The sequence below is a fragment of the Podarcis cretensis genome (assembly GCF_951804945.1).
Source record: "Podarcis cretensis genome assembly, chromosome: 2".
Taxonomy (NCBI): Eukaryota; Metazoa; Chordata; class Lepidosauria; order Squamata; family Lacertidae; genus Podarcis; species Podarcis cretensis.
This window is the reverse complement of record NC_137171.1, coordinates 123,216,039-123,238,692: the sequence shown is the minus strand read 5'-3', so window position 1 is coordinate 123,238,692 and position 22,654 is coordinate 123,216,039. Positions and strand designations below refer to the sequence as shown.

Genomic DNA, 22,654 nt, shown 5'->3' with positions numbered 1-22,654 from the left:
CCTTGGAAGCAGGAGAAGAGGAGGGAGAGAAATTTGGGGTCGCGTAAGCCTGCAGGAGAGAGTGAAGAAAGTTAAATTACCACCGCTCTGAACCTGGAAACGGGCTGCTAGTAAGACTGACGTTTTGGGAAAGTTCACTGACAGTGAATAAAACGTATCTTGACAGCTAGTTAAATAAGAGAAATACATTGTTTCCATTGTCTCCTTCTGCGTTTAAAAAGGAGTAAAAGTAACTGAAAATTGAAACTAATTTTATTGCTTGAACTGCTTAAAAGGATTGATACAAATAGAAATTGTTTCCCTCTAGAGGGAGCCTTTGAACCTGTTACAAGAGTTGAGCTAGTGGAATCTCCAGCTGCAAGATAAAAAACTGTGAGAACAAGGGATTGACCATGGATAGGTTAAGAATGTTGACAGAAGAAGCCTTAGTGATTGCATTATGTAAGATAAGTGATTCATTGGGACAGCTCCCCAAGAAGACGGATTTGATGACTATTAAAATGGATAACTTGGGACAAAAAGTGACTAATTTGGGACAAAGAGTGAACATCTATACAGAAGCCGTTCAGGAATCGATGCAGGAATCTACTTTGGTGTGGCAGGCTGTGGAGAAGGCGAGGGAGAAAGTTGTTGTTGTTGAACCTAAAGTAATACGGGTGGAGAGGGAGAGAGCCCCAGCCTTACAGAGGCAATTTGATGACTATAAGTTGTTGCCTTCTATGATTGAATTCAGAGAAGGTCAGATTTTGAGGATTGGAGCCCTGCTTGGACTGGAGAAGGAAAGTTAGATAGATCACATCATGCAGGGATTTACTGACCTTTGGGACCTGGACCTGGGTCAGGAGGAGATTGGAGTTGTGGGGACTTTCAGATTTGGAGGGATTTTGAAACACATCCTGAAATATCTTTTGGATTTTAGTTTTAATTATGGAGATTTGGCTGACCTGTCAAGAAGGAATAAAAACATTGCTAGGTCGGAGCTTCCCCGAGATCTACTCTTCAGCATCAAAGGAAGGAAATTAAGAACAAGATCAGCAGAAGACAAAGTAAAGTGCATGTATAAATATGAAGAAGACCTGCAGAAGGGACTTGGAAAAGAGTTAAGAGCCTCGGACAGAAGATCACCAGGTTGATGAACTATATGGAATTGACGGAAATGACTGGCAGAATCCGAGACCAGGGAGAAGAGACGGTGGAAGAAGATTGGAAAAAGTTAAAAGTTTATTTATAGAAATACTGTAAAATTAATGAGTGTCAGGAAAATGTTGAAATGAAATTATAAGGCTTTAGTAGAAATGTTATAAGGAAAAACAAAAAAAATTCCTTCCAGTAGCACCTTAAAGACCAACTAAGTTAGTTCTTGGTATGAGCTTTCGTGTGCATGCACACTTCTTCAGATACACACATGTATATCTGTGTATCTGAAGAAGTGTGCATGCACACGAAAGCTCATACCAAGAACTAACTTAGTTGGTCTTTAAGGTGCTACTGGAAGGAATTTTTTTTGTTTTGACTATGGCAGACCAACACGGCTACCTATCTGTAACATGTTATAAGGAGTTAAGCATAAATAAGTATTATAGTATTAATGGAAAATAAGGTTAAAATAAGTTAAGATAATTATATGACAGAAAATATAGAAAGATGGAAAGGAATTGCTGAAACAATTAATAGAAGTGGAATACAAAAAGGGAGGTGAGAGGAGGTCGATGAAACAAGGGAATGAAAGATAAGGCATTGAAATGGTATGATGTATGTTTTTAAATTGTTTTTGCTTTGTTTTGTTTAGTCTAATGTGTTAATGTTGCATTGTGTACTGTTTATATATTGTATCGTATTGTTTTTTCTTTCATTTGCTTCTTTTTTTGCTTTCTTTTTCTTCTTTATTGTAAGGTTTAAAAGTAATAAATATTATTAAAAAAAAAAAAAGGAAAAGACCCTGATGTTGGGAAAGATGGAGGGCACAAGAAGAAGGGGACAACAGAGGGCGAGATGGTGAGACAGTGTTCTCGAAGCTACCAGCATGAGTTTGACCAAACTGCGGGAGGCAGTGGAAGACAGGAGTGCCTGGCGTGCTCTGGTCCATGGGGTCACGAAGAGTCGGACACGACTAAACGACTAAACAACAACAACAAATTGATTCAAGGGCCTAATGAACCTAAATATTTTGGGTGGTGTCGTGTAAAATCTCTATGGCTCTGTCCTACTGCACCTGATCCTAAGAAGCAGGTTTCTTTTCCTTCCTGCCATCTATGGGCCCATGAAACTTAGGGGTCCGTGGGGGGGGGGGAGACATTGCTTTGGAGTATCACTGTATGTCAGACAGTTAACAAAGCTCAGCAATACTATATTGCACTGGGACATAGTAGAACAACTATGTACAACACAGTTCTTTTAGCTTCCCTAGAGCCCAAGGAAAGTTGGAATGCAGTTATTCACATTCAGTATTGTAGCTGAAAGTGATTCTACATTTGTCTGCCTCTCAATCCAGACAGATAGCTTATTGAATGGAGCAACCAAGATTTTCCAGCAAAACTATCCCAACAAAACCCTCCCAGCAGAGATCCAACACAGGAAGGTTAGGTTGCAGCCAAGCAAATGTTACCAACACAAGGCTAGTCATGCTCTCCTTTGCATTGATTTATTTGCCTCTGAATCACACCTCACAAGCTCCTTGAGCTTGTGACCTTGAGCTGCACGTGCAAGCGAGTACTCTGAATTAACTCTGCCTTGGCTTTTTATCTGCAAGGATAAACTGACACACTCTGGCACATTCTGACTCTGCAGTGGCCACAGGTCCCCTGTGCATAATGTACTGCTTTTTCAGAGACAAGTCACAGAAAATACCTGATCAACCAAACCATTGCTACTAATGCTCCTCTGACTTGTCTTATTTGCTAGCAGATGATAAACTGAGGGACAGTTTTGCCATTGCAATATTCAGTCACACAGATGCACCCACAAGATGTTAGGATATAGTTCCGTTTCACCTTAAAAGGGTACAGGCATGACGTTTGTGTATCACATGCCTGTTTACTCCCTGCTGGGAGCTTCTGTTGTATGTTGCTTTTGTATTACGGCTGTTTTTCCTGGAGATGAAGGGATACAGTCATGTTTTCCTTTGTTCCTGAACTATGCTGAATAAAGCTGTAAATATGCTCTCTCTGTCTGCATCCTCTGTTGTGGATGATCTATACACTCTGCTGACAGAGTGTGCATGGGTCTCGGAATGTACCTGAGGCTCGTGTTGCTAACTGACTGATGTTGTTCCACAGGAGACCGGTGATCGTCCGGAGCCAGCTGGGGGCTTACCTGATGCCCTCGTCTCCCTGGCAGTATCCCAACACAGCATTCCCCATGAAGGGGCTAAGCAGCCACAAATTTCAGTGCCAGGGCCATCCATGCTGCATGGCACCCATGGCGTCGGGCATGCCCTATCATGGCACCAAAATGGCACTCCTTTTCAGTTGAGCCTGTTAGGATATTTCCGTTCCACCTTAAAAGGGAGCAGGCTTTGTGAGTCACAGAGTCTGCGCATTTCCTGTTCACAGGATGTTTCTGTTTTGATAGAGCTGTTGTCTCTCTCTCTCTGCGCCTGAACACGCAAGCAGGCAGTCATGGTTTTTTTCTTTGTCCTGACCAACGCTGAATAAACTTCTAAATAATACTCTCCTGAGTGCATCTTTCGCTGTACGAACTCTGCAATAGAGCGTGCATCAGCTTTGGAATGTGGAAAGCTATTTTCTGGAGCTCGTGTCGCTAATTACTGCTACTGTATCTATGGGAGATCGATGGACGTCCAGAGTCGACGTGGAGGCAGTGATGGCCTTTGTCTCCCTGGCAGTATCCCAACAGAGCCATGGTTGTAAACTTACAGATACTGTGAAAAGATCCAGTCAAACTTCATTTAGTCAAATGGTTGCCATTCAAACTTTCTTCTCTGCTTGTTATGCTGCCTAACATTGACCTCGGAGAACACAGCACCTCTACTAACCACCACCACTGGCCAAACCCTGTTTTGTCTGTAGTGTCCCATTTCAGGTAAGACCTGCTCACCTCCCACTCAAGAGCTCCCTTGGGCAGAGAAGATGGTGTTGCAGAGGTTCCCCCCAAGACTTCCTCCCCCTTCGTTGGAGTGCTACTTTGGCCCTTATCAAGCTCCACTAAGCTCCAGTCTTTGTTGAAGGATCTGTGTGTATTGCTGGAGTCTGAATTAAGTGTCTGGGTGGCTGGTGTTTCTGTTTGATTTGGTTGGAGATTTGTAAAGTTTTTGTTCCATTGATACACATGAAACCAATCTATTCCACCTTTTATATACACCAGCATTTCTTGTATTTCTTCTTCACTTTATTTTTCCAGTTTCTTTTATTTGTTGTTCTAAAGATCAGGTATTGGCTGTGTACTGGGAATATGTTTCTATTAACATGCAGAATTTGATGCCGAGCCAAGAAGGTATCTCCCGATTCCATTTGCCCGATAATAAATGTTGGAAATGTAAAGAGACTGAAGGTACATTCTTTCACCTTTGGTGGACATGCCCAAAGATTAAGACCTTCTGGGAGATGATCTATAATGAAATGAAAAAGGTATTTAAATATACCTTCCAGAAGAAACCAGAGGCCTTTCTCTTGGGCATGGTCGGCCAATTGGTGCGAAAGGAGGATAGAACAGCAGCAAGAATACTCATCGCAAAGTATTGGAAAATACAAGATTTACCCACCCGGGAAGAATGGCAGATGAAGGTGATAGAATATATCGAACTGGCTGAGATGACTGGCAGAATCCGGGACCAAGGAGAAGAGTTGGTGGAAGAAGATTGGAAAAAAATTAAAGTTTATCTTCAAAAATATTGTAAAATTAAGGATTGTTAGAAAGATGTTGGGAAAAGAAAATTACGTGTTTTTAGCAGAAAAGACATAAAGGATTAAGTAAAAATGAATTGGTGAAAGAGAGAAGGTAAAATTATAATATGTTAAGATAAATTATTAGGATAAAAACAAAGTTGGAAGGATTTGCTGGAATATTTAATTGAATTAGAATACAAAAATGGGAGGTGTGAGGAAGTCAAGGAAATAAGTGAATGTAAGTAAGTGAGTTAAAGGTTTGAATTGTTTTTTATTTCTTTTCTCTTTTTTCTGTTTCTTGATTTTTTTTTACATGTATTGTTTTTTTCTTTTTCTTCCTTGATTGTTTTCTTTTCTTTTTTTTCTGTAACCTTTAAAATCTTAATAAAAATTTATTTTTTAAAAAAAGAAAGATATATTTTCTGGCACTACCCTATGCCTTGTTATCCAGATTTCCCATTAAGTTCAATGGGACACACAGATAAGAATGTACTGAATGGGAACCTGGACTTACTTACCTGGGAGTAATCCCCATGGGCCACATGCCTCAATGAAAAAAGCAGTTCATGATTCTTAATGAATTAATGGTGAGTGGATTTCTGTGGGGGAACAGAGGTTTGCATGTCTCTGAATGTCATTTGTTGGGGAACAAGACCACCAAAGGTCTTGTAGTAAAACAGAGGGGACACTTATACATGTTTGGTGGACCTGTGAAAAAATCAAAAGCTTCTGGAACACAGTATATGACAAGCTTAAAAAACTGTTTAAGTGCCGTATTTTTTGCCCTATAGGACACACTTTTCCCCCTCCAAAAATTAAGGGGAAATGTGTGTGCGTCCTATGGGGCGAATGCAGGCTTTCGCTGAAGCCTGGAGAGCGAGAGGGGTCGGTGCGCACTGACCCCTCTCGCTCTCCAAGCTTCAGGAAGCCTTGGGAGCCTCCAAACCAGGTCGGGGGACAGTGGGAAGCCTCCCTGCTGTCCCCCAGCTTGTGGGGCTGGCAGCGGGGAGAAGCGCGCTTCTCCCCACCGCCAGCCCCACAAGTTCGGGGGACAGCGGGGAGGTGGAGCGCCGCCATCCCGCTGTTCCCCAACCTTGGTTTGGGCTTCAGGCAGATTTCCGCAAGGCGTGGGAGCCCGGCGTGAAGTCACACCGGTCTCCCAAGGCTTGCGGAGAGCTGCCAGTTCTGGGGGCTGGGGTCAGGGGAAGCTCGGGCTTCCCCCGCACCAACCCCATGCCTGGGGAGGGAAATAATTTTTTTTCTTTATTCCCTCCCCCAAACTAGGTGCGTACTATGGGGTGAAAAATACGGTATATCTTAATGAAAAATACATAAGCTTTTTTATTGGGGGAATGGACACAGGTATAGCAAGAGAAGATCAGAAAATATTCCTCTATGTCACAGACGCAACAAGGATCCTAACTGCTAAAAACTGGGGGGGGGGGGGGGGCTGTGCCAACAAAAAAAGGAATGTCAAGACAAACTGTTAGAGTATATTGAACTGGCTAGATTAACAGAGGCAATTAGAGATCACACTAGACAAGAGTTTCAAAAAGCATGGTGAAAATGCAGAGAATACTTCACAAAACAGTGCCCAAAAATACATACCTGGACTTGTTTTGATTAATGTCTGCAGGAGACTTTGTGGATATTTAACATAATAAGAAAAATCTTAATAATTATTCATAAAGGAACCAGTGAAGAAGAAGAAGAAGAAGAAGAAGAAGAGGAGGAGGAGGAGGAGGAGTTTGGATTTGATATCCCGCTTTATCACTACCCTAAGAAGTCTTAATCTCCTTTCCCTTCCTCCCCCACAACAAACACTCTGTGAGGTGAGTGGGGCTGAGAGACTTCAAAGAAGTGTGACTGGCCCAAGGTCACCCAGCAGCTGCAGGTGGAGGAGCGGAGACGCGAACCCGGTTCACCAGATTACGAGACAACCGCTCTTAACCACTACACCACACTGGCTAAATAAGGAGGCCTGATACAGGATAAAGGAAGTCTTTTATTTCGTTGTTTGTACTGTTGTATGTTATGCTCACTGTATGTTATGTTCACGTTTAATGAGGGTGGATTGTGTATTGGGGGGGTGGGGGGTTTATGTTATGTTGTAAATAAAATTCCAATAAAATTATTAAAATAAAAAGACCCCCATGCCCTGCTTGTGAGCTTCTCAAAGGTGTGTGATCAGCCACTGAAATATACGGCATGCTGGACTAGATGGGACTTAGTCTGACCTGCCTGTAGAGATTTCCTAATGCTGTTGAGGCCAAACTTGCTGCTCAGGCGCGCACACACGTCAAACTTTGGCACTGCACCTGTGATTTCTTGTAAACATGTTTTTGTTCATCTCTGCACCTGCCACTCAAGTTGCGCAAGGACTCCAGGTTGTTACAGTGGTCAGTTTTCTTCTCCTTATAATTGTCAAAATCATAGCTATTCATTCTTTCCAGGATCAGGATATATTTCTAGACATCACAATCAAGGGCAGCATGACGTTATTCCTAGCTCTGTGCCTGGAGAGAAAAGTGGATGCACAGAATAGCTGATATGTCAGACACAGTCTGAATGAACAGCTGAGGGATACCTGAACGCTACCCATACTGGGAAAGTCACTGCAGTTTTGCTCTTGCAAGAGTTTTTGGCTTCCGATTATCTGGAGAGGAGCAGCCACAAGAGAAGCGTAGGAGGTACAGGCAAAATGATTTCCCTCCTGCTTCTCCTGCTAATGCCGCATGGAGAATGCAAAAATCTTAGAAAACGATGTCCCATGAATCTGATCTGGGAAGAAAGTCAAACACTCAATTATTACCGGCCTGGAGACTTCATAATTGCTGGGATCATATCTCCACGTTCATTCAGTGAAGAAGACCCATACATTTTTTCCCAGACTCCCTCAAAGAGGCTTGCATGGTAAGTAATTAGATGCCACTGGATGTCATGCTTCTCCAACACCACTTCAATAGTTTATGTTTAATTAATCATAATAAAGCAATATTCCACTTTGAAGGCTGTGTGCTTCTCTGTTTTCTTTCTTTTTTTGCTATGGAATTTGCAATCTCCTAGTTTTTATTTTTAAATGGCCAATACATTTTCACCTTGTAACAAAGTGATCCTCAGATGAAGAGCGGTATGTAACTTTATTAAATAAAGCGGTATGTAACTTTATTAAATAAGAAATAAAATAAAATAAGTCTTGTCTCAGCCCAAACTACAAACATACATATCATTCTTTAGGGATGAGATACTTTGAGATTGATATCGATTACAAATAACATTTGTTTTCTTTACATGGTGAATAGGTTTCTGACATTTTTAATTTGATGTTTCATTGCAGTTTTACACTTAGCTTCTACTGGCACATCTTGTCCTTCTTGTTCTCTGTTCAGGAGATCAACCTGGATTCCAGGTTCTTACCCAACATCTCCTTGGGCTACAACCTCTTTGAGAACTTTTTGGATGCAAGGATGACTTCTGATGGCATGATAGACTTGCTTGCAGGTGGTGAAAGCATTATTCCAAACTATAGCTGTGGAAGATGGAATAACCTTTTGGCTGTTCTTGAACGGGCCAATTCTGCCATCTCAAAAGTGATTTCAGTCATGTCAGGTATCTACAAAATTGCACAGGTATGAAGGGAAGGGACAAGAAGGGTCTATGAAAAAGTGAGAAAACCCTTAGCTATAGTAGAAGACTGGATCCAGGGATGTTTCTTCCAGCATCCACCAATCTTGCACTCTCCAAATTTTTCAGACTAAAACTCCAATCAACTCCAGCCATAACAGATAATAAGTACAGTGGTACCTCGGGTTACATACGCTTCAGGTTACATACGCTTCAGGTTACAGACTCCGCTAACCCAGAAATAGTACCTCGGGTTAAAAACTTTGCTTCAGGATGGGAACAGAAATCGTGCTCCAGCGGTGCGGCAGCAGCAGGAGACCCCATTAGCTAAAGTGGTGCTTCAGGTTAAGAACAGACCTCTGGAACGAATTAAGTACTTAACCCGAGGTACCACAGTAATAACAGACAATAAATACAGTATCTATTCCTTTTACTGAAAGTCAAGCAAATCACTAATCTATTCCTTTCCTCACTAGATCAATTATGGCTTTATGACTCAGACACTGGATGAGAAAACTGAAGTCCCCTTTGTCTACCAAATGGTCCCCAAGGGGGAAACTCAGTATTGGGGGATTGTCAAGTTGCTTCTGAATTTTGGATGGACATGGACTGGCCTCTTGGTTTCAGACAATGATAATGGAGAAAGGTTCTTGAGTGCCTTGACACCTCTGATGACGAACAATGGAATTTGCATCGCCTTATTAAAAAGAATACCAGAACATAACTTAAATCCATATCTCATTCCAAGTGAACCATTTATCATATGGGACAAAGTCAAAATATTTGTTTACTATAGAAGCAGCCAAGCAGCATGGATTGATCTCATGATAATACAAAAATTTCTTGAGAAACAAATTGGGGGGAAAGTTTGGATCTCAACAGGTCTTCAAGACATTAATATTAATTTGAATAGTGATTCTGATCTTCTCCAGTACATTCATGGATCTTTGTCCTTCATAATGAAGCCCCAACTAAGGAAAAGATACCAACCCTATGATCCATCTTCCAAACTCCTTATACAGTTTTGGGATAAAGTATTTCATTGTTTATATAGAAAGGACACATTGGCTGGAAAAAGTCGGACAAGATGCACAGAGAATGAGAAACTGGAGATGGTGCCAGAAGAGGAGCTGGAGAGAGTCCTGTCTCAAGACAGCTACATGACGTACTTCAGTGTCCAAGCTGTGGCTCAGGCTTTGAATGCCGCCTATTCATCCAGATCAAAGGTCATGCTGATGGCGAGTGGTGGAGACAGGCTGGAACGTCAAAGGCTACAGCCATGGCAGGTATTTCCTTTTCCTTGCTGCAAATTGCACTCATTTTCCCACCACTGGAATCAAATTTAGGGCTGAGGATTCCCTCACCCCCCTATTTGCTCATTTTGGTGGAAAGTCTCATTAGTGAGTCTTGTGGTGGAAGTAAACCTTTCTGCCTATTGTGGTTATGTCAGAACAGCTCCCCACCATCTAGTTCTTCCTCTCGGGCGCCCTGAGAGAGATGCAGCCATCATAGCAGAAGTTGGTTCCTCCTCATCTTCCACTGTGTCTCTGCTGGGACTTGAAATTGCCCATCAACTGTAAAATAGAAGGAATTTTTAATTTTATATTAATATCTAAACTTTTACATGATAAAATTGGCCTTTGTCAAAAGAGTGCAGGGTGGTTTAACAACTTGGATAGTATGAAACACATTGTGCAAGTTCTACTGAAAGCGGCTACTCTTTGAAGGGAAAGGAGAGGCTTCAATTTGCAGGCTTCCACATTATCTAGAATTCTGAGCAACCAAAGTTTCAATCACATGGGAGTATGTATGTGCAAATTCCCCCTACTTTCAGATAATTTTACCAGGCAGGAGGACTACTCTGAAATGCCACACATCCCACTCCTATGCTCTTGACTGTGAGCAGACCTGAGTGGCCCCTCTTGACAAATAACCTTCCCTGGTGATACAATGAGCAGCTGAGGAAATGGTGTTCTGTTCATAAGGTAAGGGTCTAACTGTGCACTAGGAGGGCCAATATGGCCCCTATGCCTAGGCCTGTAGGTGTCATGCAGCGTGCATGGCTCTGGCACCAAAATTTGTGGATGCCCGACCCCTTCATGGGGAATTTTGTCGGTGCTTGGGCACCCAGGGCCCCATGCAGTTGGCATCTAAGCTGTGCACTGATTTCTAGGACCACCTATGTTGAAAAAGTTTGGTATTTGTGCTATTTTTATTTTTTAAGAAGTATTTTTATTGTCTTTTGTATTTATCTTAATCTCTGGAAACCTTGTTATTTTATACAATGAGTTGCCTACAAATGTTCTAATAAGGAAATGGAATAGCTGAAAAGGTTCATGACTCCGGATGAAATGTGCACAGGCCCCAATTCCTAGGAGATTAGAGCTCAAAGTGTAGAGGGCTTATATTCAACATTACTGTTTCATAAATGCTGGTGTTTCTTCCTGCCGTTCCAGCTTCACCCATTCTTAAGAGGTCTCCAGTTTTTGAATACTTCCATGGGCAGCCTCAGATAGGATGAGAACGGGGAGATTCCATTCTACTATGACATTGAGAACTGGGTGATGTTTCCCAATAAGTCTCGTGTAAGAGTGCCGGTTGGGAGTATAGGGAGAGACGGATCTACTGACATGAAGTTCACAATCAACTCACATGCCATTGTGTGGCCCAAGTGGTCTGAGAAGGTATGGCATTCTTTATCCCACATGACATCTGTAAAGCTCTAATCACTAACTGAATAATTCCAAGGGCACTTTGACTACAGCCCCTTGCACACCTGTTGGGGAGTAAGGGCTCATTGACACTTCCATTTGTGCCACAATGCGACTTACAGGTCCTGATCTGTGTCAGAGCAGGGTTTTGTTTAAGGAAGGAAGGAAGGAAAAAAGGAAGGAAGGAAGGAAGGAAGGAAGGAAGGAAGGAAGGAAGGAAGGAAGGAAGGGAGGGAGGGAGGGACTGCTTTGACATGGAGCTTTAATGCATGGACCTGTGACTAGAAAGATGGCCCAAAAAGATGTGTGGATAAGCCCTAATCAGTGGAGTGCAGGATTTCCAAAGTCAGCCCAGGGGGTGAATGAGATTCATGTCCAGATTTCAGGAAGCAAGGAGTGGAAAGGAGAGCTCTTGCTACCTGGAATCTTGATGGCATCTCCTGGCCTGTGTTAACAACATGGTGCCAGCATACTACCGTGCAGGGAGGGGTTGATTGGAAGCTGAATGCCGTACTCTTGACACCAAGGATTCCACCTTAAGCAATTAGCATTATTAGCAGCAGCAATGGCCTTAATAGAGGGATGGGAGACAGAAGGTCTAAGTGGAAGAAGCTGTCGCAAGAGACTCATCTCTCCATTCTTTGCCAGGAGACTCAAAACACTTTGGAAAAAGAATAATAATGTAACCATATTTCAGGGGGCACTTTTTGAAATTGGAGTCTTCAGGTGGTGGTATGTTTAACTGCTGCTCCCATTGTTGTGTCCCAGCTGCTGCCAACCTAGCAATTCAAAAGCATACCAGTGTGAGAAGATAAATCAGGACTGCTACAGCAGGAAGGTAAACAGAGTTTCTGTGCACTCTGGCACTCATCACAGTGTCCTGTTGCACCGGAAGCCATTTAGTCATGCTGGCCACGTGACCAGGAAATCTGTCTCAGGACGGACGCCGGCTCCCTGGTCTGAAAGGGGGGATGAGCGCCGCAGGACACAGTCACCTTTCACTGGATTTAACTATCTAGGGGTCCTTTGCTTTCACTGGATTTAACCATCTAGCGGTCCTTCATAAGTATGTTTTATTGCTGCTCTTTTGTCAATGTAGGGTTTTTAATTTGCTTTTTGATATATGCTTTTGCATAGAATAGTCCGATATAAATGTCTGAACAAAAAAGGAAACACACCAAAGAGTTTTCCCTGCCATGCATCAAAATGCTTCCCTGGAAAAGTGCCTGGGGTCAGTGGGAATAGGGACTCTTCTTAGGTCCTTTCCAAATTCCATAAATGAATGTCATAAACACAAATAGTCCTGACACTTTCTGTTTGATGCATGTTCTCTATGTTTAGACTGTACCTAGCTCCAGGTGTACCAAAAGCTGTCAACCTGGATACGCCAAAGTGGTTGAAGAAGGAAAGCCCATTTGCTGCTATGCTTGTGCCCCATGTGCAGAAGGGACCATCTCTGCTCAGGAAGGTGGGTGAATATAAAGGGCAGTCCTTGGGAGAATATAGATTGTGGAAACTTTCTGTGAAGAGTCAAAATACATTTTTGAATGTGTCTCCTTTTTTGGCTTATCTATTTTTATTCACCTACGTTAATTCTAGGAAGTGGGTTGAAACAAATAATGAAAAGGAAGCAATTTGTGGACAACAAATTAAAAATCATGGTGAGGGCATCCTCAGTGCTCAAATGTATTATTTATATAAGGTAAAACGATTTCACATGGAACAGGACAGTATAAATTCAGCAAAAGCTGAACAAGGAGCACCTCTGTGGGAGGTCACTGCCTCTCAGCTTTAACCTATACCACAAGGTTGTTTGGGTGATAAAACAGAATTTTTTGAAAACCACCTCTATCATCATGGAGGAAGGCAACAGTATAAGCACAAATATTAAGTAAGCAATTGAACAAACCCATTTTGTCCACTCCCTTTTTAGACATTCTTTTTACCTGACACTCCCATATATGGACATTGTTCCCCCTAAAATGTAATAAAACATAGATGGTTGTGGATTTAAATGATGCTAGAGCACTCCTTTTTCCTCCTTAGATGCAAAACATTGTACCAAATGTCCCGAAGATCAGCATCCAGACAAGGGTCAAGTTCAATGCCTTCCCAAAAGTATCTCCTTCCTGACCTATGAAGAAACTTTGGGAAGCCTTCTAGCTTCCATTGCAATCTTGCTGCTATTAATGACAAGCATTGTTTTAGGAATCTTCCTTAAGTACAAAGAAACGTCCATAGTCAAAGCCAATAACCGGGACCTCTCCTACATCCTCCTTGTCTCCCTCCTGCTCTCTTTTTTGTCCTCCTTCCTATTCATTGGCCGGCCAAAGAAAGAGACCTGCCTTCTCCGACAAATGGTCTTCAGCATCATCTTCTCAGTTGCCGTCTCTTCTTTGTTGGCTAAAACCATCACAGTGGTGCTGGCCTTCATGGCCACCAAGCCAGGGAACAGAGTGAGGAGATGGCTGGGGAAAAGTCTGGCCAACGCTGTTGTCATTTCCTGTTCCAGTGTCCAAGTTCTCATCTGCACCACCTGGCTGAGTACCTCTCCCCCATTCCCAGAGTCTGACATGCACTCTCAGCCTGCAGAGATTATCCTGCAATGCAATGAAGGGTCTGTGGCCATGTTTTATGGTGCCCTGGGCTACATGGGCTTCCTGGCTGCTATCTGCTTTGTGGTGGCTTTCTTAGCCAGGAAGCTGCCTGGGGCCTTCAATGAGGCCAAGCTGATCACCTTCAGCATGCTGGTCTTCTGCAGTGTTTGGGTGTCCTTTGTGCCCACCTACCTGAGCACCAAGGGGAAATACATGGTAGCCGTGCAGGTCTTCTCTATGTTGGCCTCCAGTGCTGGGCTTCTGGGCTGCATCTTCATCCCAAAGTGCTACATCATTATACTGAGGCCTGATCTGAACACAAAGGAGCACTTGACAACAAAAACCTAAAGATGGCAGAAGATTCACCAGGCTATATAAAGGGATGGGTTTTGCTTAAAACAGAATATTAATCAGAAACAGTTGGTCTGAACTTAATTCAGGTGTGATAGAGGACCTTGGGACATGTAGTGGGCTTCAGGGTCCCTGTTATTATTCTACAATAGGTACTTACGTACTTTTACATAGCCTTTATCCTTTTCTTTTTTGCCAGGACTAGGTTCACTATATATATATATATATATATATATATATATATATATATATATATTATATATTATATATTATATATATATATATATATATATATATATATATATATATATATATATTAAAGCTTGCTAAAAGTTGGTGATGATCCGTTGCTGTTGTTGAGCTGCCTGAAGATGCTTCCCTGGTGGCTTTTGACGGCTTAGATTCTTGGATGAATCAAGATGCAATGTGGCCACCCAAGGAGGAGAAACATCTGAGCTTTATTGCAATATAAAAGAGAGACACTATTTTATCCTTTCTGGATTCTTAAAAGGGCAGCAAGGCTTGAAGTAATATAAATACTTCTAACATGGTGTGGTATTTTCCTGTTTCTTTCCCATTAAACATTCATTGGTGGGATGCAAAGTGTGGGTTCCACCAAATGTTCTTTTCAGAGTTCAAGCATTTATCAGGTGTTTCTTCCATGAGGATTTTCTGATGAAAAGTAACACTTGAGCTAAACCTGAAGTGACTTTCACTTTTGAAACATGAATACATTATTAAAGCAGTATGATTATCATGAATAATTTTTTGCAATTTACATCTCATTGGTTTATGTTGCTTTATTTCCTTTAAATGTACCATATTTTTGTTAGGATATTTCCATTCCACCTTAAAAAGGGAGTAGGTTGTTGTCTCACAGCCTTCGTATTTCCTGTTCACAGGAAGTTTATGTTTTGTATATGCTTTCGTTTTCTCTCTGTGCCTGAGACATCGAAGCAGGCGGCCATGTTTTTTCTTTGTTCTGACCAACGCTGAATAAAGTTGTAAATAATGCTCTCCTGAGTGCATCTTTCGCTGTGCGAACTCTGCTGATAGAGCGTGCATCAGTTCTTGGAATATGGAAAGCTATTTCCGAGGCTTTTGTCGCTAATTGATTGATACTGCGTTTCTACGGGAGGTCTATGGATCATCCGGCATCGGCGTGGGGCCATGATGGCTTTTGTCTCCCTGGCAGTATCCCAACAATTTTCTCATGTATAAGATGCTCCCATGTAGTAGTAGTAGTAGTAGTAATTTTATTATTTATACCCCACCCATCTGGCTAGGTTTCCCCTGCTACTCTGGGTGGCTTAAAGCACTTAATAAATTGTAAAACATCAAACATTAAAAACGTATCTGTCTTCAAAAAGTCAGATAGTTGGATGCTTGAAAGATGTGTGGCCTTTTCTCATTGTAAAGACATCAGTCATATCAGTAGGACTGCTCATGAATTCTTTAGGAACCATGTGGAAAGTCACGCTCCATATTTGCACTCTGGGAAGGGAGTTTGCAAACCTGCGCAAACAACTTTCCCCTTTTGTTCTATTTTGATTATGTATTTTGAGGCTTTATATCTGATTTTATTCTGAGGACCGCCCTGACACCTGTGCGTGTAGGACGGTATATAACTTCAAATATAATACCACAATAATAATAACTTCTTGTTAATAATTTATAATAAGTTATTAACTTTCATTACCCGTGTGGGAATGCACCTCTGTTCTCCAGAATATGGTTTCTCTGTTTATTATTTTTCTATACTGCCTTTTATCCAAGGCACCCAAGGAACTTTATAATCTTAAAATATGAACACCAATAGTACTGGAACTCAGAGGGTCTCAATTAGCACCCTCCCACCAAATTCAGGATGATAACATGGGATCAAGGAGAGGTTACGGTCTGTGCCTTTACTGAATTTATTTTAGCACTCCTAAATATATTTCACAATGAAAATGAAAAATTATATTTTAAAAAATGGCACAGCCATCAGTATAGGCAATAAAGTAGCCTAACAAATCCAAGCATCAAAAAAGAGAGCAGGAGGGATGTAATCAGAATAGAGGAGAGGTTCTTTCTGTTGGCTTTGACTATGGGAATGTCAAGGTATTAGAAGAAGATTCCTAAAACAATCTCTGTGGTTAAGGACAATAAGAGTGCAAAGGACATTAGGAGGATCCCTAAATACTCTCCATAAGTGAGGAAGCTGATTACCTTGGGTATATACTTATCCTGGGCCTTGTTTGGGTGCTGATTTTCTAGACACTTGGTGCAATGCCCTGCATCTGCAAGGAACAGGAGTAATGTTTAATAGAGTTTTTCAGCTTTTTTATCCAGGAAGCTGCCTGGGGCCTTCCATGAAGCCAAGCTGATCACCTTCAGCATGCTGGTCTTCTGCAGTGTTTGGGTGTCCTTTGTGCCCACCTACCTGAGCACCAAGGGGAAGTACATGGTAGCCGTGCAGATCTTCTCTATTTTAGGGTCCAGTGCTGGGCTTTTTGGTTGTATCTTCCGACCTGAGTGCTACATTAATGTACTGAGGCCAGAACTGAATACAAAGGAGCACCTAACAACAAAAATTAAATATGTTGTGTGATTCTCTAAGGACTCAGCTAAACAGCTCCAAAGAAAACTTTTTAAATGTGTTGTAAAGTGCAATATACAAATGTGACACTAGAAAGAAACAGGGATCTATGCTAAATTCAATGTATTTGTAAAAAGTTTTTGTTTTTTAAAAAATGGCATTTTCACAACATTTTTTATGTGTAGAGATATCACCTATGGATTCTTTTCAATTTTGATGTTTGATATCCAACACAACAGTTGTGAAAACTACATACTTGTCATGTGACTGCAGCTATTTCAATGTAATTTTCTCTTCCACTAAAGTAAATGATAAATAAATAAATAAATAAATAAATAAATAAATAAATAAATAATATTATTTTTCTACCCCGCCCTCCCCGGCCAGAGCCGGCTCAGGGTGGCTAACACCACTAAAATTACATTAAAAACATAAATGGTGGTGGTGGGGGAACCCAATTTAAAATAGAGGTTAAAATGCAATTTAAAATGCAGCCTCATTTTAAAGTAGCCCATAGATCAAAACCATAAGGGGAGGGGAAAATAAGGGTCAGACCGAGCCCAAACCAAAGGCCAGGTGGAACAGCTCTGTCTTGCAGTTCCGGAGGAAAGATGTCAAGCCCCGCAGGGCCCCAGTCTCTTGTGACAGAGCATTCCACCAAGTCGGGGCCAGTACTGAAAAGGCCCTGGCCCTAGTTGAGACCAATCTAACCACCATGCAACTTGGGACCTTAAAATGTTGTCATGAATGATGAAAATGTATTTATCATGTTGGGGTGTGTGCAGTGGATTGTGTGCCGACCAGTGGATTGCGTAATTGAAGCCACAAGATTGCTTGTAGAAGAAAATATGTCAGACAGTTAACTAAGGTCAGGGGTAGTATATTGTACTGGCACATAGTAGAACAACTATGTACAACACAGTTCTTTTAGCATCCCTAGAGCCCAAGGAAGGTCAGTAGCTTATGCAGTTAGTGACATTCAGTATTGTAGCTGAAAGTGATTCTACCTTGGTCTGCCTCTCAATCCAGACAGATCGCTTATTGAATGGAGCAACCAAGTTTTTCCAGGAAAACAGCCTCCCAGTCAAACATCTGCGTTTAGTTAAATTGTTGCCATTCAAACTTTCTTCTAAGCTTCTTCTGCTGTCTAACATGGACCTCAGAGAGCACAGCACCTCTACTAATCACCACCAACACTACTGGCCTAACCCTGTTTTGTCTGTAGTGGCCCATTTCAGGTAAGACCTGCTCACCTCCCACTCAAGAGCTCCCTTGGGCAGGGAGAGGTGGTGTTGCAGGGGCTCCCCCTAAGACTTCCTTTAGTGGTGTTCTACTTTGACATCTCTCAAGCTTCACTGAGCTCCAGTCTTGGTTGAAGGATCTCTGTGTATTGCTGGAGCCTGAATGAAGTGGCTGGATGGCTGATGTCACTGTTTGAGTTATATGGAGATTTGTAATGTTATTGTCTGATTGATACACATGAAACCAATCTATTCCACCTTTAATCAATGCCAGCATTTCTTGTATTTCTTCTTCACTTCATGTTTGCAGTTCATTTTATTTGTTTTTCTAAAGATCAGGTATTGGCTGTGTTCTGGGAATATGTTTCTATGAACATGCAGAATTTGATGCTGAGCCAAGAAGATATGTCCCAACTCCATAAGAAAGATCTATTTTCCTGCAGTGCCCTATGCCTTGTTAGCCAAAATTCCCATTAAGTTCAATGGGACACACAGAACCTGGACTTCCTTACTTGGGACTAAGCCCAAGGGCCATATGCTGTTGAGGCCAAACTTGCACACAAACACATACATGTCAAACTTTGGCAATTCACCTGTGATTCATTGTAAACATGTTTTTCCTCCAGCTCTGCACCTGCCACCCAAGCTTCGCAATGACTAAAGTTTGTTGCAGTGGTCAAATTTATTCTCCTTATAATTATCGAAATCATAGCTATTTATCATTGCCAAGCTCTAGAGATATTTATGGAGGTTGCCAAGACAGCACAATCAAGGGCAGCATGAGGTTATATCTAGCTCTGTGCCTGGGGAGAAAGGTTGATGTAGAGAATAGCTGATATGTCAGAGACAGTCTCATTGAACAGCTGAGGGATACCTGAATGCTACTCATGCTGGGAATGTCAATGCAGCTTTGCTCTTGCAAGAGCTGTTGACTTCTGATTATCTGGCTGGGCAGGAGAGAGGAGCAGCCACAAGAGAAGTGTAGGAGCTACAGGCGAAATGATTTCCTTCCTGCTTCTCCTGCTAATGACACATGGAGACTGCGAAAATCAAGGAAAAAGATGTCCCTTCAATCTGATCTGGGAAGAGAGTCGAACACAGAATTACTACCGGCCTGGAGACTTCATAATTGCTGGGATCATATCTCCAAGTATGTTGACTCTAGAAGACCCATACATTTTTTCCCAGATTCCCTCAAAAAGGCTTGGATGGTAAGTGATTAGATGCCGCTGGATGTCATGCTTCTCCAACACCACTCCAATAGTTTCTACTTAATTCATAATAATAAAAGCAATATTCCACTTCGAAGGCTGTGTGCCTCTCTGTTTTCTTTCTTTCTTTCTTTCTTTCTTTCTTTCTTTCTTTCTTTCTTTCTTTCTTTCTTTCTTTCTTCCTTCCTTCCTTCCTTCCTTCCTTCCTTCCTTCCTTTCTTTCTTTCTTTGCAATGGAAGTTTTTATTTTTAAGTGGTAAATAGATTTACACCTTGTAATTAGTTGATCCTCAGATGAAGAGCAGTATATAAATTTATTAAATAAATAAATAATAATAAATATATGCCTTGTCTCAGCCCAAACTACAAACATACATATCATTGTTTGGGGATGAGCTACTTTGAGATTGAGATTGCCTAGAAATAACATTTGTTTTCTTTACATGGTGAATAGGTTTCTGACATTTTAGATTTGATATTTCATTGCAGTTTTACGCCTAGGTTCTTCTGGCACATCTTGTCCTTCTTGTTCTCCGTTCAGGAGATCAACCTGGATTCCAGATTCTTACCCAACATCTCCTTGGGCTACAACCTCTTTGAGAACTTTTTGGATGCAAGGATGACTTCTGCTGCCATGCTAGACCTGCTTGCAGGGGGACAAAGCAATATTCCAAACTATAACTGTGGGGAATGGAATAACTTGCTGTCTGTTCTTGAAGGGTGCAATTCTGCCATCTCGAAAGAGATTTTAGCCATGTCTGGCATCTACAAAATCCCACAGGTATGAAGGATAGGGACAAGAAATAAATTCCACTTTCTTTCCAGGAGAGTCAATATGGGAAATGAAAAAGTGAGAAAATCCTTAGTGATAGTAGATCTTTCTTCCACCATACACCAATCTGGCACTCTCCAAATATTTCAGACTAAAACTGCAATCAACCGCAGCAAGCACATTTTTTTTCCAGACAATAACAGATAATAAGTAATAACAGACAATAAATACAGTATCTATTCCTTTTCCTGAAAGTGAAACAAATCAATAATCTCTTCCTTTCCTCACTAGATCAGTTATGGCGTTATGACTCAGACACTGGATGAGAAAACTGAAATTCCCTTTGTCTACCAAATGGTCCCCAAGGGGGAAACCCAGTATTTGGGGATTGTCAAGTTGCTCCTGAATTTTGGATGGACATGGACTGGCCTCTTGGTTTCAGACAATGATGATGGAGAAAGGTTCTTGAGTGCCTTGACACCTCTGATGATCAACAATGGAATTTGCATTGCCTTATTAAAAAGAATACCAGAATATAACCTAGATCCATATCTCATCCCAAGTGAACCATTTATCATATGGGACAAAGTCAAAATATTTGTTTACTATCGAATCTCTCAAGTGGCATTTATTGATCTCATTGTAATACAACAATTTCTTGAGAATCAAATTGGGGGGAAAGTCTGGATCTCAACAAATCTTCCAGATGTTAATGTTAATTTAAATATGAATCCGGATCTCTTCCAGTACATCCATGGATCTTTGTCCTTCATAATGAAGCCCCAACTAAGGAAAAATTACCAACACTATAATACAATTTCCAAATTTCTTGAGCAGTTTTGGGTTAAAGCATTTCATTGTTTATATAGAAAGGACACATTGGCTGGAAAAGGTCGGACAAGATGCACAGAGAATGAGAAACTGGAGATGGTGCCTGAAGAGGAGCTGGAGAGAGCCCTGTCTCAAGACAGCTACATCACGTACTTCAGTGTCCAAGCTGTGGCTCAGGCTCTGAAGGCTGCCTATTCATCCAGATCAAAGGTCATGCTGATGGCGAGTGGTGGAGACAGGCTGGAACGTCAAAGGCTACAGCCATGGCAGGTATTTCCTTTTCCTTGTTGCAAATTGCACTCATTTTCCCATCACTGGATTCAGATTTATGACTGAGATTTTTATTTCTTTTTGCTCATTTTGACGGAAAATCTCATTAGTGAGTCTTGTGGTGGAAGTAAACCTTTCTGCCTATTGTGGTTATGTCAGAACAGTCCCCCACCATCTAGTTCTTCCTCTCTGGCACCCTGAGAGAGATGCAGCCATCATAGCAGAAGTTGGTTCCTCCTCATCTTCCACTGTGTCTCTGCTGGGACATGAAATTGCCCACCAACTGTTCAACAGCAGGAACAGAGAACACAGTTCTCCTAGACTTAGTCTTCCCCGTTATGGTATGATGTGATTCAATTTTTAAATCTATATTACTATCTAAACTTTTACATGATAAAATTGACCTTTGTCAAAAGAGTGCAGGGCGGTTTAACAACTTGGATAGTATGAAACACACTGTAAAACTACAGAAAGAACATGAAAAGCAAAGAGTTTCTCAGCTTGCTGGAAAAGCTGTTGAAAGAAACAGATTTTTTTAAAAAAGGATTTATATTTAAATGATAGTAACTGTTAAGAAATTTACCTCTGTGCCAATAAATTAGCACCACCAAATGATAATGGGAGACAATGTCCTCCTTTGTGGCATTGTGCAAGTTCCACTGAAAGCGGCTACACTTTGAAGGGAAAGGAGAGAGTTCAATTTGCTGGCTTCTACATTATCTAGAATTCTGAGCAATCAAAGTTTCAACCTCATTGGAGTATGTATGTGCAAATTCCCCCTACTTTCAGATAATTTTACCAGGCAGGGGGACTACTCTGTACAGCCACATATCCCACTCCTATGCTCTTGGCTGTGAGGAGACCTGAGTGGCCCCTATTGACAAATAACCTTCCCTGGCGATACAGTGAGTAGCTGAGGAAATGGTGTTCTATTCATAAGGTAAGGGTCTAACTGTATGCTAGGTGTGCCAATATTGCCCCTATGCCTGGGCCTGTAGGTGTCATGCAGCGCGCATGGCTCTGGCACCAAAATTTGTGCATACCCGACCCCTTCATGGGGAATTTTGTCGGTGCTTGGGCACCCAGGGCCCCATGGAGTTGGCATCTATGCTGTGCACTGAATTGTAGGATTTGTAGGACCATCTATGTTTAAAAAGTTTTTTATTTGTGCTATTTTTATTTTTTAAGAAGTATTTTATTGTCTTTTGTATTTATCTTATTCTTCAGAAACCTTTTTTTTAATACAATGAGTTGCCTACAAATGTTCTAATAAAGAAAAAGGAATGGTTGCAAAAGGCTCATGAGTCCAGATGAAATGTGCACAGACCCCAATTCCTACATATATATATATATATGTTTTCAAATACAAAACAGAATTATACATTCCATATATCTTAATTACATCTTATTTCTCTTTTTTGACTTCCCTCAATTTGTCTGCCAATCCTTCATATTTTAACTTTTTACACGTTTCTTCCTTATGGTTTATAATATTACTGTAAACTTCCTCCCATTTTTAATACTTATTATAACATTCTCCCATCACAGCGCTTCATTAAAACTTACAAACGTAATCTGATTATCACTTAATTTCTGCAAATATTCAATAAATTTTTCCCAG

General features: G+C 41.3%; 1 protein-coding gene and 1 pseudogene across 2 annotated transcripts in view; one reads left to right on the top strand and one right to left on the bottom strand.

Moving 5' to 3' along the window:
• Window positions 1-22,654, bottom strand: part of LOC307209847 (vomeronasal type-2 receptor 26-like) — a gene marked incomplete at both ends in the record, with an annotated part of 161,875 nt that overhangs the window by 76,956 nt on the left and 62,265 nt on the right. The window lies entirely within an intron of this gene.
• LOC307209850 (vomeronasal type-2 receptor 26-like) lies at window positions 7,615-14,124 on the top strand (annotated as a pseudogene). The gene is made up of 6 exons: window positions 7,615-7,757; window positions 8,182-8,473; window positions 8,945-9,754; window positions 10,925-11,152; window positions 12,521-12,647; window positions 13,226-14,124. The product of its transcript is annotated as a vomeronasal type-2 receptor 26-like (transcript).